The sequence below is a fragment of the Gopherus flavomarginatus genome, chromosome 6, assembly GCF_025201925.1.
Source record: "Gopherus flavomarginatus isolate rGopFla2 chromosome 6, rGopFla2.mat.asm, whole genome shotgun sequence".
Classification (NCBI taxonomy): domain Eukaryota; kingdom Metazoa; phylum Chordata; order Testudines; family Testudinidae; genus Gopherus; species Gopherus flavomarginatus.
This window is the reverse complement of record NC_066622.1, coordinates 33,586,102-33,596,006: the sequence shown is the minus strand read 5'-3', so window position 1 is coordinate 33,596,006 and position 9,905 is coordinate 33,586,102.

The following is a 9,905-nucleotide window of genomic DNA, read 5'->3' as shown; positions in this document are numbered from 1 at the left end:
TGCAACCCCCCCCCTTATGAATTAAAAACACTTTTTATATATTTAACACCATTATAAATGCTAGAAGCAAAGCAGGGTTTGGGGTGGAGGTTGACAGCTTGCAACCCCCCCATGTAATAACCTCGCAACCCCCTGAGGGGTCCAGACCCCCACTCTGAGAACTCCTGGTATAGTCACGCTTCTTACTACAGTCTATTGGTCACCAAGTCAACTTTGCTGTGATGCCTCTATGGATTTTTTGGGGGGCAGGGGGACTAAGACCAGGCCAATTGCCTCAAGGGGGTGGGTGTGTGTATAAAATTTTTTTGGTGGCTTTAAAGAGGAGTTGGTGGCTCTTGACAATTTAACTTCAGGAATAACAAGAAAATATGCTCATGCACAAATCATTGTAATTTATTTATGTAGTTTTATAACTATGAAAAGTGATGTTAACATACAGGTGAACCCAGGGACAAATTTACAGTCGGCCCCCACCCCACCCCCAACCTTTTTCTTTTCCAGGCAGCAAGAACATGCTATAAGGGCAATTGCCTGCCCCCTCCCCAATGCCACAAGGGCTCTGCTGAAGCCAAAGCCTGAACAATGTAGCTTCCGCTTCATCCCCATGCAGTGGGGCTTCGGCTTTCTACCCTGGGCCCCAGCACGTCTAATGCTGGCCCTGCTTGGAGGCCCTGCACCCCTGGTTGAGCACCACTGCACTAAGTCATCTAACGAGACTGTGTTCTTGACACCTTTTCTCCCCAGGAGCAGCAACTGATCACTGGGACCTCATGTGTGTGCCCACTGCTTGATGCCCGATACCCCCGCTGTGGGTGCAGAAACACCCCAGCTAACAACCACCTCCCCCTCGGACACTCAGAGCCCCAGAAACCTTTTCAGCGAGTCTCGCAGGAAAGGCCAGAGTAACCCCCGCCCCCACGACGGACGTGGGCGGGGGCTGCCCCGCTGCTGCTCCAGCGTCCGGTCCCAGACTCCAGTCTGCGCTGCATCGCAGCCCCCGCTCACAGGCGCTGCTCCGCTCCCCGCGCGGGGCGCTGGTGGCGCGCGCTACTCACGCCTTGTCTCCAGATGCAGGAGCAACCTCTGCTCGCTCGCGCGTAGGCCGCGTCCGGGCTTATACCCCGCCCCATTGGCCGCTGCCCCGACCAATACGAGCTGAGTCCCCGTCTCGCTCTACGGATGGGCGGGGGTCTGTTGCTAAGAGCGCACTCGCTGGGCCTCGGATTTTTTAGGGCGCATGCGCCGCTTCGCCCGTTTGGCGTCCGTCACAGGGGACTGAACGCCAGGGGGAGCCTGGTGCGGAGTAAGCGCGTGGCGCCAGCAGAGCTGGCATGATCCACTCCCCCAGGAGAGGGGGGGGTACTGGGGCGGCGAGGACCGCCCCCTTTTGGTCCAGCCTTCGGCCCGGGGCTCAGAACTGCCTGGCTTCGTTCCCCCCTTGTGCCCAGAGGAGCTGTGCCCCCCCGCGGCGCAAGGTTAATGGAGCCAGCCCGCAGGGCAGATCCCAGCCGCGAGGGGGCACCCGGGAAAAACGCTCGGGGGCAGAATGGCTGCAGGGATCCGCCCGCCTCTGCCCCGCACGGGGTGCGGCTGGGGCTCAGAATGGCACCCCCAGCCCTGCCGTCCCTCCTTGCATCGGAGACAAACAGCTCCACCGTCTGACCTTGGAAACAGACGAGCAGGAGCCTTTAGCCTAAACAATGTTACACACTTACGCTGGAATATCATATTGAACTTACCAGCATTCCTGGGGCAGGACACCTTCCCCTCCCCCACATGCAGTAATGAAACAAACATATTGTCCCCATTTTACAGGTAGGGAAACTGAGGCACAGAGGTGGTTTATTCAAGGGCACACAGGGATGAGGGACAGGACCCATGAGTCCTGACGCCCAGTCCTCTCTTCATATTGAGAGACAGAGGTGAAAAGCCCCCTACCCCCACCGTATATTGGGAAGGAAGGAATACACCATCACTCTCCCCAGAAGACACCTGCAGCCTCTACAATAAAAAATACTAAATCCAGCAAAAACCTTATTTAGCAAAAACAATCTCAAAGACCCACCAGCCCACAACAGCCTTACGGCATCAGCCCCAGAGAGCATCACTGACAGATGGCTTCCTATTGCTGTCACAAAGGCTTTTAGACAGGGATCATCCCCAGAGGCACAGCTAAGCCCGCCTCAAACACTCCTGAAGGGCAGGGACCCAAGCAAATTGCAGCAGCCCAGGCATTTCCCCCTTTGTGTCAGAACCCAGTAAGGGTGGGGCTAGAAAGGCTGGGCTAAGGGAAGGGCTGAGATGGAAGATTTTCTGACCCTATCCCACCCCCATAAACTGAAGAATGCCTTTTACAGAGGGGAAGGCATGCAAAGCAGGGAAACTAGGAGTAGAAGCAAAGTCAGCTGATGATATCAGCAAAAAACAAAGCTGAGGAAGGAAATAAACCAAAAATGTTGTTATGACACGATCCCTAGCCTGGCCAAAGCAATATGATTAGGTGACATTAACCCAATAAAAGAAGCTGAAGAAAGCACAGGAGCTATAGTAGGAGCCAGGTTACAAGATGGGGGATCTTTTAGCTGAATGTAAAACCAAAGAGCAGGCTGGTTAAAAAACACTTGGGAAAGTTAAAGTAAGTTGCCAGGTACCAGGGTATTTGACTGAGGGCTAGTCTACATTGGCAATGCTTTAACGTGCCTTATGTGGTCATGCTCTCCCAGTGCTCTAAAAAGCCCACCTCAATGTGTGAGGCATAGCTCCCAGTGCTGGGGCACGGTTTACACTGGTCCTTTACAGCGCTGCAACTTGCTGCGCTGGGGGGGGGGTGTTTTTTACACCCCTGAGCGAGAAAGTTGCAGCACGGTTAATTCCCAGTGTAGACAAGCCCTGAGACAAACGATGTGCCATTAGGACTGACCAATGAGGCGATACAAGTAAATTAGCAGAAGAGACAGCAAGGCATTAACAGCAGTGCTGATTACATTTAAGGGCAGGCATCTAGCTGAGAAAATAACACTAGGGTTTCAGATCTCAAGAACCAAGCCATATATTCTCCCCGCCCCTAAGATGTTACATATGCCAATAGGGTGAGCATGTAGCAAATGTTTGGCAAGGGAAAACGAGGGATGGTCAGCATAGGGGCCAGCATGGCTGTGACAGTTGCACAGAAATGGAAGAGGCTGCGTGTCCTGCTGTGGTAATCCCAGTCTGGCAGCTAGAAAGTGTAGTGCAGCAAAACAAGCTAAGGAGACACAAAAGCCAAAAGTTGTTAACAACATGTGGAAGCTGTAAGGCGGCTCTGAAAACATCAGGTGGAGCAGGGAGAGAGAATCAGCACAGGACAGGGATACTGCAACAGCCTCCCTCTATACAAATAGAACAAACACTGCACAAGGAACAGGTGATGATCTACTAGTAGTGAAAAAAGAAAGGGTTGCTGCATTTACGATAAAAGTGAGAAACTGCACATCATAAATGGGAGGGGGGGTCAGAAAAAAATCAAATTACAGCAAGGACCATGGAAAACTATTGATGTGTTAGCAATTTGTCAATGGACCATATTCCTGCAATTTTGATTGAGGTTCATGGTGAAATGTGACTCGTCTGGGGATCACAATCTTTGGTTGGAGTGCGCACAGTTTGATAGCATGGGGTCAAGAATTAAAAGAAAATAGCCAGGAAATGAAACTAACCTAGATGTCCAGTGTATTCAGGTGGTTGGTTAAATAGCTTGCTTTTAAAATCCCAACGTATATTGCCTTTAGACGAGACCAAAAACTAGGGAGAGGAAGAGGTGTTTGTACTTTCATAAGGGAAAGATTTCACTACACAGCAGCAGAGAAAGAAGTAAGCCTCAGATACAATGATGTTGAGATCCCAGTGCAGAAAATAAATTTTTCTTTAAGGATTTATAATATCTTTAACCCATGTAGGAAATCAGAAGGCTTGGAATGACAAGGAATAGTGAAGAATACTAAAATACCATGTATTATATGCGGTGACCTAAATAGTCATAACTTGTGGGGAAGACAGACAGCTGATACCAGGGGCGCATGCTTGGAAAAGTTTATTGTTGAAAATGATCTAGTGGTTTTGACCAATGGTGGCCCAACTAGATTTAAGGCAGCAGATGACAGCTTTTCCTGCCTAGCCCTGGGAATTATAACAGCAGATATTGCAGGTAGATGCAACTGGAAAATGTGTAAGGAAGAAGGAATGGGAATGATGGTTTGCTTACACTTATTATTTTTCAAGGACAAGGTGAGTTGAAGGTAATGAAAAATTATCCACCTGGTATTTTCAGAAAACTACCTGGAAACTATTTACAAGTTACTGATTTTGTGAATGTTCATTGTGTGAGTGATGATGTGTAATAACCTTAGTCCCAGATTTGGACCTTAGCGTCCAAAATATGGGGGTTAGCATGAAAACCTCCAAGCTTAGTTACCAGCTTGGACCTGGTACCTGCTGCCACCACCCAAAAAATTAGAGTGTTTTGGGGCACTCTGGTCCCTCTGAAAAACCTTCCCTGGGGACCCCAAGACCCAAATCCCTTGAGTCTCACAACAAAGGGAAATAATCCTTTTTCCCTTCCCCCCTCCAGGTGCTCCTGGAGAGATACACAGACACAAGCTCTGTGAATCCAAACAGAGTGAATCTCCCTCTCTGTTCCCAATCCTGGAAACAAAAAGTACTTTCCTATTCCCCCAGAGGGAATGCAAAATCAGGCTAGCGATCCAACACACAAATCTCCCCTTGATTTCTTCCTCCCACCAATTCCCTGGTGAGTACAGACTCAATTTCCCTGAAGTAAAGAAAAACTCCAACAGGTCTTAAAAGAAAGCTTTATATAAAAAGAAAGAAAAATAAGTACAAATGTTCTCTCTGTATAGATGATACAACACAGGGTCAATTGCTTAAAAGAATATTGAATAAACAGCCTTATTCAAAAAGAATACAAATCAAAGCACTCCAGCACTTATATTCATGCAAATACCAAAGAAAAGAAACCATATAACTTACTATCTGATCTCTTTGTCCTTACACTTGGAAACAGAAGACTAGAAAATAGAAGTACTTCTCCAAAGCTCAGAGAAAGCAGGCAGCCAGAAAACAAAGACCTTAGACACTCAAATCCCTCCACCCAAAGTTGAAAAAATCCGGTTTCCTGATTGGTCCTCTGGTCAGGTGCTTCAGGTGAAAGAGACATTAACCCTTAGCTATCTGTTTATGACATGATGACAGAGAATTTCAATGACAATGTAATAAAGGAATTATGGCTACTGTAGCTGTTGCTATTAAATAAGATATTGAAGTAAGTATCCCAGAACTAAACCCTCCCCCTCCCTTCCATGGTAGAATGAGGTGTGCAAAATTATGGTTAAAGAATGGAACAAAGCTTATAAAAAAGCAAAAAAGACAATCCATAGTAGAGATCTACCGAAGTATAAAAGTAATAAGGAAATACCACAAAGCATTATTAAAAACGAACAACTAAAGAACAAAGAAAAAGTTGGAGTCCGTGTTGTGGGCAGATAAACATACCAAGACATCAGAAACATTCAAGCAATTTAGAAGAATGACTGGAATTCAGACTAAGCCCTGGTCAGTCTACACTATAAACTTCACTACAACTACATTGCTCAGGAGCATGAGAAACCCACACCCTGGAGTGACGCATTTATACTCCCAGTGTAGACAGCGCAATGTCAGCAGAAGAGCTTCTCACAGCCACATAGCTACTGCCTCTCGGGGAGGTGGATTAACTTCACTGATGAGAGACTTTCTCCTGTCAGTGTAGTAGCTGAAGCACTGCATTAACTGAAGCACTGCAGCATTTTCAGTGTAGACCCGCCTAAAAGTAGACACGTCCCAGCTGTAATTGGGACTGACAAAATAGAAGTTCTGATCATGAGAAAGCAGCTAAAAACATGGTATGAAATGGAAGGCTTGCCACAGAAATGCCCTTGAGTGAACATGAATTCAAAAGTCTAGTACAGAAGAATGTAAAAGAGGAATGGCAAAAAAATTGGGAATAATGAACGAAGAGGAAGAAGATTCTTTGATTTGTGCCCTACAGTTGAGGATAAGGACGTTCTTCAGGGCCTGACCTAGGACAATTAAGTGACTTTGTTTATCATGTTAACTGGCCACTGTGGCTTAAACCAAAATCTTTTTTGAATCAATAGACACAAGGAGGGACTATGTACGCACTACAGGGCAGAAGAAACTAATCACCACCTGTGATGAGTATGGAAGGGCTTTGATAACAGCATTCTAATGTCTTAAGGTAACAAAAGTTACATTGTTATTTAGTAAAAATAGTGGGGAAATGGGGTAGTGGCAGCAAGGCCTCCTTACATTATCTGAAGGGCACAGGGAAAAGCAAGAGAGTATAAACTGCTGAGTATTGAGGCATCATAATTGCTGGTGGTGATGGACTATTCAGTCAAGTCTGCTTCACCATTAAAAACAAAGAAAGAAAGAAACCCAGTGGCATATAATAGAGCAAGGAGAGAGGGGCTGGGAGCCAGGACTCCTGGGCTCTATCCCAGCTCTGTGAGAGAAGTGGGGCTTGAGAGGGTGGAAGGGACTCTGGCCTCTGACAAATGGGATGATGAGTTGACATTAAATCCCCTCCCACCCCCCTGAGGGCAATGAACAAGCCCAGATACCATGGAGCTGGATGAAGGGCTGATGCTCACCTGAGGCAGAGCAGAGGCCATGGCTCAAAGGCTAAGACCAGAAGGGACCAGCATGATTACCTAGTCTGATCTGCACATTGCAGGGCACAGAATCTCCCCCATCCACCCCCATCATCTGCTCCTAACCTCTGGCTAAGTTACTGACTTCAAGTTACAGAGGATCCACCATTTACTCTAGTTCAAACCAGCAAGTGACCCATACTGCAGAGGAAGGCTGTAAACAAACAAAAAACAAACCCAGGGACTATCTGACCATGGGAAAATTCCTTCCTGACCCAAATCTGGCGATCAGTTAGATCATGAGCATGCAGGCGAGACTCGCCAGACACCTGGGAAAGAATTATCTGCAGTAACTCAGAGCCGTCCCCAACTAGTGGCCCGTCACTGGCCCTTGGAGAGATTTGCTAGTATCAGTCATGGACAGTCACATGCCATTGTAGGCAGACCCATTATACCATCCCCTCCATAAACTTAGCAAGCTCAGTCTGGAAGCCAGTTAGGTTTTTTGCCTCCACTGCTCCCCTTGGAACTTAAGGTGTGACAATGCTGCCCGTGGGGGCCAGCTGAGGTCACTCAATTAGGGTGAACTGTAAGCAAAATGAGTCAGACAAACCCCAAAGGCTGGTGGATATTCCAATACTTAGATTTACCACGCCAGCACAAAACAACTTCTATAGTACTTCACTGGTCACTCAGAAGTCCAAATAATGCAGTTCCTTTAAAGTTCCCAGCCTCAGGCCTCCATCCAGACACACACGTTAGATATGATAATGATTACTGAACATCTTATCTCATCATATAAAAGAAAAGGTTCTTCCAATCCCAAAGGGTCAGCCACACACCCAGGTCCAATTATAACTTAGATCTTACCCAAAATACACGCTTATAGTAAAATCTCGTTAACTAAACTAAATTTTATTATAAAAGAAAAGAGAGAGGGTGTTGGTTAAAAGATTAATTTACATCCAGACTTGAATTCAATTCTTGAGGTTCAGATACATAGCAGAGATGAGCTTTTAGTTGCCTAAAGTCCTTTTAGAAATAGTCCATAGGTTATAGTCCAATGTCCATATTCAGGGTGACTCCAGTCAGTGACTTGGGATCTCAATCCTTGTGGCTCAGGGTTTTCCCTTCTTGAAACCCAAAGCAGATCTGAGATGAAGGAGGATCATGTCTCAGGGCTTTTATACATTTCCAACATCTATTTGTCATGAGAAAACAAGCTTAACTTTCCTCCTCTCAAACATCATGGCAATTAGCACTGGGTAATTTATCCATTAAACAGTTCAGATACAAGTTACCACAACCTTCAAAGAGACATATAGACAATAATACTATTTAACTCAAGTGTCTTCCTAAATATATTCATTTTTTGATCTTTGAATCAAAGCTATATCAATAGACAAGACTTGTTTGCTTACATCACAAGACCTGAGCAAACATCTACCCTTCTATCTCTAACAATGCAGGCTTGCATTTCAAAGCTCTATAAGTTTACATATCTTCCTAACAAGTCTTTAAAGTTCGGCCATGGGTCATGTCAGCCTGTGAGTTAAACAACTCTTTCTGGCCCTGTGTCACCTTTCAATGAGATATATTACACTCATAACATCACAGAAGGGTGTTCCAGAACTTCACTCCTCTGGTGGTTAGAAACCTTCAACTAATTAGTAACCAAACTTGTTGATGGCCAGTTTATAGCCATTTGTTCTTGGGTCCACATTGGCACTTAAATTATTCCTCTCCCTCCTCTGATGTGTTTATAGCGAGCAATCAGATCCCCCCTTAGCCTTCACCTAGTTAGACCAGGGGTCTCAAACACACAGCCCAGGTGGTTATTTCCTGCAGCCCGCCAAGCCCTCTGCACATCCCCGCCCCCCATCAGAGTTATTTCCTGTGTCCACCAAGCTTCCTGTGCCCCACCCCCGGAGTTTTTTCCTGCGATGACCAAGCTCCCCTCACCCACCGTGCCGTGCCGCATCCCCACTCCTCTGTCTAACTTCCAGGGGCTTCCCACCACCAAACAGCTGTTTGGCTGCTCTTAGCGCTTTCCAAGAGGGAGGGGGAGGAGTGGGGAGCCATGTGTTCAGGGGAGAAACGGGGCCAGGGATTTGGGGAAGGGGTTGGAATAGGGGCAGGGCAGGGTGGATTTGGGGTGGGGACTTTGGGGAAGGGGTTGGAATGGGGGGAAGAGGTGGGGCAGGGGCAGGGCCTTATGGAAGGGGTGAAGTGGGGGCAGGGCTGAGGGGGTTGTACCTTTATATGAAAAGATGTCAGTGATGCAGCCCTGGGGCCAATGTACCCTCGCCGTGATTTGAGTTTGAGATCCCTGGGTTAGACTAAACAAGCCAAGCTCCTTGAGTCTCTTTTCTATTCCTCAGACCATCCTAGTAGCCCTTCTCTGCACATCTTCCCATTTGAATTCACCTCTTACACATGGGAGACCAGAACTGCACACAATATTCCAGATGTGGTCTCACCAAGGCCTTGTACAATGGTCCTAACACTTCCCTGTCTCTACTCTAAATACCTCACCTCAGGCATCCTAGGACTGCACTAGCATTTTCCACGGCCCCATCACCCTGGCATCTCATAGTCAGGTCTTTCTCTTCCTCTCTTGCTTCCAACTGAGATGTCCCCAGCTTATAGGAAAAGCTCTTGTTGCTAGTACCTACGTGGACAGCCTTGCACTTTGCAGTATCAGTTTTCAAGGCTGTTCAGTGACACCCCACAGCCAGAGCCCCGGGCGTAACCCAGTGCCCTGGACCGACAGGATGATGCTTACAGAGAACCTGATTCCTGGGTTCTCTCTCAATGGGAATGGACAGTGGTCAGCAGTAGGGTGTCTCACCCAGATGCCAGCAATAGGCGTCTCCAGGCTGATCCAGGACAGTAGGAAGGTGGCAGCAGGGTTGGTGCCCAGCAGGGCAGTGGGATTGCAGGGTCTCAGCTGGGGCAATGCCCGCAGATGCAGGTACCCAGAGCACACAGCAGTCAGCACCCCTGCCTGTACCAGCACCTGGAGGGACAGGGCTCCAGGGAGTCCACAAGACTGCTGGGGGTAGACCAGCTGGAATGCTACAGCTTCCTGCACCCTCATCCACTAGTGCTTCCCCTCCTGAACTCCCCACTGCTTTCTGCCCTCACCTACCACAGCCTCTTGCCTCCCCAGCCCCCACCTACTCACTCCCCTTCCAT